The sequence below is a fragment of the Formica exsecta genome, unplaced genomic scaffold (genome assembly GCF_003651465.1).
Source record: "Formica exsecta isolate Colony F162 unplaced genomic scaffold, ASM365146v1 scaffold37, whole genome shotgun sequence".
Lineage (NCBI taxonomy): Eukaryota > Metazoa > Arthropoda > Insecta > Hymenoptera > Formicidae > Formica > Formica exsecta.
Genome location: NW_021850941.1, coordinates 2,015,275 through 2,025,365, shown reverse-complemented (window position 1 = coordinate 2,025,365; position 10,091 = coordinate 2,015,275).

Sequence of the window (10,091 nt, the reverse complement as noted above, 5' to 3'; positions counted from 1 at the left end):
CCCCTCCCGTGACGCCTCCAACACTCGCGCTCGCTGTCAGCCGGTAGGTTTTTCGCGGTGGGCACGATATCGTTGTGTCAGACGGGCGCCGGCCTCATTTGCGAGGCTTTTGCCGGAACTCCGCGGCCAAGAATTATAATTAAGATCCCGCACCGACGCCCTCCGTCGTCCCTCCCCGCTCGCGCGGCCGCATGGCGGCGTTCACCTTCCGTGATATTACATTCCATTCCGAGCTGGATCAATTCTTTAATGGCCGGAAGTTTAATTTGTGCGCCGCTACAAAATAATCGCGAATTGCGCCGACGAGCGCGCGGCGTGGAAGCGTGACCCGTCGAGAAGTTTATTATTCATAAGGTCTTATTATTGAACCGATTCTTCTTGGGTATCGAGCGTTATCACCGGTGTTTGAGAAAAATGAATATTAAACTACCCTCTTTGATGTGCTGTGATATATTTGGCGAAATATAGCGTTCCTTTGCGTAAGGCGTCGGTGAGTTTAAAGTATTTGGAATTATTGAGAAGAAATATCTAAGCTCAAATAACATCTCGATGAAGTTTTTGAAACAAAAATTTAGAATTTGCTAATAATATGCAAAAATGATTTTTTCACGTTAATTCTATGTTTAACGATCAATTATATATTTTTCTTTATATAACATTATTTATTATTTGTATTATATAATATATTAATATCTTCATTTTTATATGTATATATTTATTATTTTGTACTCAAATATAACGTTAATGCAAAATTGCTTTTAAACATCAAATATTGAAATTGACATTTTTATAAAATTACTTTTAAACGATAACCGTCACATTTTTAATATAATCTATTGTATTATGTATTAAATGTAAATATAAACACCTTTATACTTATTATATTACTAATTTACTCTATCAAAATTATATATATATATTCGATATAATCATACGTTAAAAATTACTTCAATATCATGTATTTTAATATTTTTGTAGAAATATTGTATATAAAAAACTGTGTGTGTTACAAAAATAGGACCAAATATAAAAATTTAAAATTCTTATATAAATAATTAAAATAATTAAAATTTCTTTTAAGCAAAATATTGAAATATTTTATATGGATTATATTACACAATCATATAAAATGGATCACTCAACTGTGGAGGTACACGAGCATTTAATTTTATAAAAGTAACAAATAATTAATTAAATAAATTATATATTACTCACCTCACGTTTGCTCCATCGTCGCCCAATGTCTTCCCGGTTTTCTCCTCCTCTCTTGTTCATCCTTTGCCGCTTCTTGATGGCACTCACATAACACGGTTAATTAGAATCGCGGCACTTTATTCTCGATATTAATCGTGACGAGTATTTTATTACACTGCAACAAGGGAATAACTTGAAAACTATGGTCCTATAAAGCATTCGCTTGGTGTTTGAAATTTACGTGTTACTCGTCACGACGACGCTACATCTGTTGTTAGTAGATAGTTCCTCTCGTTTAAGAACAACTTACTGTACTGTCTTGTATTATAACACAAATGTGAATAAATATACGAATTAAAATTCAAGATAAATATACAATATTCAAAAATATATAGTCTCTTTACTGATTATTCGCAAGATCGATTTTAATAGAGTAAATCACATGTAAAACACTCGTTTTCACGAATCATTAATGCACAAACACCGAATATGTACTACGCAATTAACAAGTATTGAAATACGTGTATGCTTAAATACGATATTTATTAATTAAATGTGCTGTAACATCGCTCCGAATCAACACATTCTATATTTGCAACGTTTTGTTAATGAGCGAGAAATTGGAAAATAACACATCGGCTTTACTTTAATACGCGCAATACTATGCGAATAGATTTAAGATATGATAATCGTGGAAACAAATTAAACACGCAAGTTGACACTTGCTACTTGTAACAATCTTAGCAAATGATTGCACTTGGCATTATATTTGACACGATCATATTTGGAAGAAATAATACGAGAACGATACATGAAGAGAGAAAGAATGTGGCGATACAACCTTTTCACTTGAGACTCACCGCGCAAAATAACAACAAGATGACCGCGCGTAAACAATACATAGACGCTATACGCCGCGGCGACTAGTGTTCATGTATTGTTTTTCTGCGGCAAAGAAACAACCGCTGAACATGTGTGACGATCAATTCCTTGATATACGTTAAATTTCTAAGCAAAATATATATTTAACGTTCTACAAAATAAATATATACGTAAGAAATAATTTATTTATTAAATTTTCGATTAATTATTTATAAACGATTAATGTCTTTGTTAAATATAGTTTTCCGTTATGTAAGTCACCATGCGATTAATGTATTATTATATACTTATATATATCTCTTAGTCCGATAATAATTAGTAAATTATATCTAAATTAATAAAAAATTCAAAACTATATAAAATACATTCAAAATTAAAAATCGCTAAAGAAACAATTATTGCTTATAAGTTCGTGATAAAATGATAATTTATAACTGCTATTTTTTATCGCTTTAATTCTTTTTGAGAAATGTATAAATCGCTAAATCGCTAATCTAAAGCTTCAATGAATACTATCATTTACGAAAGTGATTAATAATGAGAGTTAATTAATCGCGTAGTTTTATAATGTGTAATTATGGTGTTCGTACAAAATAATCGCGTATTTCTTTAGTACAGATGGAAAAATAGCGCGTTATATATGCTGCAAAATTCAGAGCTCGTATTTTGCGTAGAGCCTGCTTTAAACGATTTATTATAGAAAAAATTCGAGCAAAATGAAAGAGATAGTGATACGTGACGCGTCTTTGTTTATGTTCTTGGCAGTATGTCGGTGAGGAGTAGTGGGTGATCCCCACCAACGAAAAGACATTGAGAAGGGGAAGGAACCGATGTGCGAAGAGATGAAAATATTATTATCATTACTCAATCGTCGCGCGTTCGTACGTTAAGAAAGTAGTTCGTACGTTATCATATGTTGTCCATCAAAAAGTTCTTCTACCTTGACAGGCTATAAGATATATATCTGAATATATACATATATTAGAAAACGCGACACATAAAATCACAAATAGAATTCTATTGTAAATTTAGATTATCTAAAACTTAATACTCTTTATAAATTTTGCGACGAATAGCGAGTTGTTATTTGACACGTAGTTGCGTAGTCACAACTTTGTTGACATTTGTGTGGCAAATCTTGAACGAGATGGTCGTGTCGCGCAAACTTCTACATACATATACGTCGTCGTACTATCCCATGAAATATAATCGTGACAAATACTAAGTGATAGCAAATCGTGATTTCCTACAATAGTTGCAGTTATCGATTATCATTAATCATTAATTCTGATTATTGCGTCTTGACAAGATACGTCTTAAAAACAACTTGATCCTTGTCAATTGCGTAGTAACAATTTGATGTTTGACATATGAATTTTGTTCGCCAGACAAATCGTAGCTTTGTGCGACTAAAGTTCTCGCAATATTATAAAGTGCGCGTCGCAATTAACATCTGGAGTGTTGTACAAAGCCGTGCGTATTTTGCTAATTAAAGCGCGCGCGGCCGTGTTTTCGCGAATGAGTACATATTATATGTGATATATAAGTGCCATCAAAGAAGAAGCGTTCGTACGTTAAGAAAGTAGTTCGTACGTTATCATATGTTGTCCATCAAAAAGTTCTTCTACCTTGACAGGCTTCGATTTCATCCAGTCCTCTTGTAAAATTAGTTTACCTTACAATTCTAATTTTAATTTTATGTGTCGTGTGCACACACCCACACACAGAAAACATTTGAAGCATAAAAGGTGTTGTACAAAGCCGTGCGTATTTTGCTAATTAAAGCGCGCGCGGCCGTGTTTTCGCGAATGAGTACATATTATATGTGATATATAAGTGCCATCAAAGAAAGAACAAGAGGAGGAGGCCTGAGAAAGCATCATACGAACAATCAGTAAGGTAAGTGATTTATCTAATTTATTATTTTTGTGAAATATAGTATATTAGCAAATTTTAAATGTCTTTTTAAAAACACTTTAAATATGATAACAAGCACTTCAAATTTTAAGCATTGTAATATACGTACGTGTTTTATTTTACATTTATTAAAACTTATAAATTGTTATGTATTATTCATTTTTAATAATAATAATGTGTTACATATTAATAAAAATGAAATATATTTAACATTTTTTATTGTTCAAACTAAGCTGTGTTTTTAAACGCAATAGCTAATTGAATTTCTAAATTCTATTTTGTTATTCTTAAATTGTTGGATTTTTCCAACATTATATGATTTCGTTATTAGGAATTAAAACTGGCGTGCAGAGTGTAAATAAATTTTGCCGTGAGGGAAGAAAGAGATAAAAACGAGCTCACGTCTCCGCTCGCTGATAACGCGCGTTAAAAATATCGAACACACTTTAAATAATGTACAATATCTCTCGCAAATGCTGCGCGATTTTCCGCGAAGAAAACTCGTTCAGCGTATCGTATTGTACGGATGTTTTTCGCGAAGTCGCGGTAATTTCGCGGGACGATTCGCGCGTCGAAAGTTATTCGTTTGATTCGTTACCAACGAAACGAGCGGCGCTCGCCATCGTGCTCGCTGAAATGCAAAACGTTTTCGTATCACTACGCCCGGAGAGTCGAGATACATTTTTTTCAAAGCAAGTCCCGCACCGTATCAGCGAGGGCCGCGTGCATGAGAGGGGGTGAGGAGGGAGAAGAACGAGAGAGGTAGTGAGAGACGGAGAGAGAAAGGGAGAGCCCCCATATGAAACCGTTATCTGCACCGATTCAGCAATATTTTTACATTTACCACCCCCTCCTTCCCTTGTCCGTTACCCCTCTACGACCATACCCCTTAATCTGAAACCCGCAACCTAACGAATGTACGAGTACAGCGCGGCTTACATCGACTGCAGTAGTGTTTCCCGTACATGCAAACATACTCCGAACACTTTAGACGCCGTTTGTCATTATTACGAATTTAGTCGCATATAGCACGGTGTTTTTCGCAGTTTGATTTCGGGTTGGTTAAAATGGGGGTACCCAAGCTCACGGATCAACTACAGATTTTACGAGCGAAATTTAACGAATATACGAACGAATCGACGCGCATAGATGAGCATGGCGTCGTTTGCATTTTGACTAGCACATTAATTACATATTTTAATACCTTGTGTAAAAAATTCTCACTCTAATAAGTAATTTGATGAACAAATATATATAAAAATGCGAACTTTTAAAAAAATTGGCTTTGAATTTTTTTAAAACTATTTTATTTAAATTGCTTTACTTAATAATTTTTTTAACGAAATATATTAATTGCATATTGAATATATAAGAAAAGGATTTATATTACGCGCACGTTGTTTTCTCTTAGATATCGCGAATTCGAGGATAGTTACTAAATTAATCATATCGAGCGCGCGGCATCGATTTATTCATAGACCCAGTTTACGATGCTGGAACTGATTTTCGCGGTATACGTAACGAGCACGGCTGAGTTGTCGAATCGAGGGTTCACGCGCAGTTGAACCGCTGAGTGGTCGTGAGTCACCTTAGAACGTACCAGTGGTGCTTCGTATTAACAAAGACGTTATTTTTTGACTAGCGAGTCTACAGATGAAAATATACGCGCCATTTGTGTCAAATAAAACGCGTCTGTGTATTTTAAAATCTATACGATATCAAATATCTCATTTTATAATCTAAAGTTTAATTTAGAGATAGTACGGAATTTCGCGAGAATAATCGAGGACCTCGAGCGAGCGGCCGAATATGTTTAAAATGCAAATTATAATTCTCTTCGACATTAGCATTCGTTCATCACAGAGTCTCATTCGTCATCGTTCTAAACTTAGGGTGAGAGCCTCTGCGACAACGGAGGGAACCCCGCCGGCGCAGCCCTCGTATAATTCCACCCTTACAATTATCCCCAGCATTAAAAACACGATGTTAATTTCTGTGCGCGGTGCTCGGGGAACCCCTTCGATTCGATCGATTTGTAATTCCGCGCCTAAGCCTCGCTGTCTTGTTCGATAGGCGTCTACTACAAACGATGAATTCGCAATATTCTGCAGCTAGAATCATTATATTCGTATATCCATGTTCCCGCGTGCTTTCATCAAACACGCATCGAACATATTTGAGTGTACGTGACGCGATATAATGAACAAAAATTGCTCTTTTGTTTCGTATCTTTTAGTACAGTCTATTACATAAATATTGAGTTAATTAAACGCATACACGTTTGACAAATTCTTTAATAAAATTTATTTTTGTGCATCGATGGTTTTTCAATTAGCGGCGATTGCAGAAATTGTGTTTTTACAACATTGCGGCATTAAAAAATATAAAATTACGAAATTGATATGAAAATGTGTTGCTGCGTGTGTTGAGGGAAAATGAAAAGATGCGCTCGTATTAGTCGTATTAGTCAGTATTTCTTCAATTTTTGGTAGGCCCTCATGAGCGTCGGCGGTGTCTCGAGAGCATCTCGACTTTGCCTGCCGACCCTTTCTCCTTTTCCTGCCCCTTCAGCCTGGGGGTTGCAGATGTCACGGAAAAAAGTTTATGCTCGCGTCTTGACCGAACCGCGTTGTTCACTGTCGTTTTACAAGAGCATCTCCCCTTCGCCCCGTGCGTGCCCAAGTGGTCCGGACGCATAATACAGTCGTACGCGATGGCGGTTTGGGAGTAAGGGGGTGGTATAATTAGGGGCTTGAAGGGGCGGCTACCAAGGGAGAGGAAGTAGAAGAGGCTGACAGATGTGGGAGCATTGTTTTATAGGGAGACCACCCCGTCCCCCGCTTCCTTCTCGCTCTCCTCTCTGTCTCTCCGCTCTGTCTACACCCCATAGCGCGCGTGGCGTGCTGTGATTTAAAATGGGTATCGCGAATATGTGAATCCGACAGCGAGAGACTGGCGACTCGCAGAGCGTGCTCGCTCGACTATGACTGACTGCCGTGTGAAACTTTTCCGTGGCTTCGCCAAACGAATCGAGCAGCGCGACAACGCGTTCATGATACCCTTTTCGCAATATGCTTCCTGTACTTGACAGGGAAAGATCGGACAGGTGTTACATTTGTGCATAGTGCAGGTTAGCTTACACAAGAAACACGCATTTTCTTGCGATATATACGCCATTGTGTACGCGTTGAAGGTAAAAAAAATATTAATCCCCAAAAAAATATAATTTTTTTTTTTATTATAAAAAATAAAAGGAACAAAGTATATTAAAAAAAAGTACAATTATAAAAGTTTATCGTACATGTATTTAGTATAATATCTATGACATACCATTTGAAGGGCTCGACAATATGTGTAGTTTACAGCTTTGTTTCAGTTTTATATGTATATATAAATATCAAGAATAGATATATTGTCAGTCTATTCTGGTAGAATATAATTCAAAATACACGTACAGTCCATGACAATTTATTTTACCGACTGATAGCTAAGAATGAATGTTCAGCACACCAAATCCTGTGATATTGTGTATTAATATAAAACAAATCCGTGGTATGTATAAAACTCCAGTGGACCGAATCTTATTCAAGTGGACGCGCAATAGAAATGACTATATATGAAAAAAAATGTTTTGTATGTTTGCTTTATTTAATTCTTTTAATATATGTATGTTGACACCGTTTAATCGGCTTTAAGTCTTGAAAGGAATATTGGCGCATATTTATGCACGTAATGTTTCAAAATTCAATGTAAAGTCCATTATCAAAATTATATAATGCAAATATATATACACGATTGCTCTTGGCAAATTAAAATTTAAAGAATATTATATGTATATAAAAAAAGTAAAAGTTTAAGAATGTTAAAACTTTTTATTTTTGTCTTATTGCTTTCTCTTTCTCTTTTTCTTATATCGTTTATTAAACTTGCACTGTTTTACGCATAAAATTGTATAATAAAATTATATTGGTGCCTACATAAATTTTACGCTTGAGACAGCTTTTTGCTCTATCGTCAGCCTCTTTTTCCATTTGCGCGTGCACAGTGAATCACATCTTTGAATTTTAATTTCGTTTAAAAATCTGAGTAATCACGAGAGAGACTTGCGAACATGTGCAGTCACACCTCTCATTAGGTTTTTGACAGCCCTTCATACGAGGATCAACCCACCCTGTGCATCCACCCGAGTTCCCAAACCATCGACTACCCCTACTCGCGCTTTTGTTCTTTGTCTCACTGAATGCTAGCAACCCCTCGGCTGTACGGCTTAAATCAGTCGAATGCCGAATATGAGCACGAAATTCACGAGTCGAACGGCAATTAAAATATTCTTTGCCGACGGTCGCGAGCCGGCCGCCGTTTATTCTCTCAACCATCACAAACAATGACACGGTGATATTCTTTTAATACGTGATTAAGCACTTTTGCTAATAACTTTGATTTTTTATGCGCAAGAGACTGAAAACAATTTACAAAAACATTTCTTATATAAGATAATTCATGTTTTGTAAATTGCACTAGAGCTCTAAAATCAGACGTTTTGCGGCCTAAATTGATATTTATTAAGAAATTATATCAAGTATTCTCATTGTTTTTTAAACATCTTATAAAAATTCGTATATCATTCTATCAAGTTTTTCATTGCCGTGATCTAAGAAATATCGGCCAGTTCGTTGCTGAGAAATAAGCTCAACAGTAAAATCTCATCGCAGATTCCGATCCAACAACCCATAATTATCCATCAGGTTTTCTGCAGAGCTATATATGTAGCGTGCTTCTGATCATAAACGAACCCTTTCACAAGTTCGCATATTTACTCGTATTTTATAATTTACGCCGAGACTATAATTCTTCGGCTGTCAAATATTAACAACTAATGAGAAGAGTGTTAATTTATGAGATAAAAAGCACGGGACAATGAGATATTCCTTCTTCCTTTCGCGCCGAAAATCGAAATATAACGTAAGACAAAGAAAAACGTACGAACAAGCGAGAAAGAGATATCTATAAAGAAGAGAGAATGCGAAAGAAGGAGAGAGAATGCGATTAAGGGGCTGATAAAAAGAGAAGATAAAAGAGAAGAGGCCTTGATCAAGCAAGATGAAGCGAGCATCGTATAGATAAGATAGAGAGAGAAGGCAGAAAGAGAGAATCGATGTGATAGACGAACAAAGACAGAGGATAAAGAGAGGGAGAGACGGATGCCACAGAGTGGAGCAAGTGCCATGCCGCGAGAAGCGAGTGCGTGGCTTAATTTCCTGCTAAATTACTACTTTAATAGGAAAGATGAACGCCGTTGATGAGGAGGGTTAGCCGGAATATAAATAGGGGGTACAGGCTCTCTCCTTCTCTCCATCTCTTCTCTTCTCTCTTCTTCTTGTTAGCTGTTTCACTCGTAACCCCCATAACCCCCGCGGCTTCACGTTGGACCACCTTCTATCCCAACCCCTTAACGCGCGCGGCATCGTCATCGCCCGGTTAACGGCATGATAGCAGAAGAAGAGCGATGATTCACGAGATGATTGACGATTTTAAAATGGGTCCCTTTGTCGCGGCTTGGCCAATTTCACGCGATTTTACGGCGAAACCGTGTCCAGGCGGATCATATAATTATTTCTTTTCGTAATTATTATAAAAAAATTTTAGTTACAGAAAATGTGATTGTCATTACTTATATTAATATATTTATATATATATATATATATCAGGTTTTAAATAGATATATTTTTCTTTTCTGTTATGATATAAGTTTAATCGCGCTTGCGTAAAGCATATGTTAACAATGAAGAATAATTATTAATCTTTAATAAAAAATAAAATATTAGTTTAAGCATATTTCTATTTAACGTTATTTTTTTCGTTACTTCAACGATATATTTTTCTCATTAGAGCGCGTAAAATGTTTAATGCCTGCCCAAGTCTGTTCAATGAGACGCGTGCAACAAATTCGCATAATAATTATCGATCGACCGTTAATCCATCCTTTGTTTCTCCCCGCCGGGAGAAAACGAGCCGCCACAAAGCGGATCGCTTTAGTCGTCTTATACATCTCGTGGAAGTTAACAAACATTGTGTTCCTTATCTCTTCTCGGCACAAT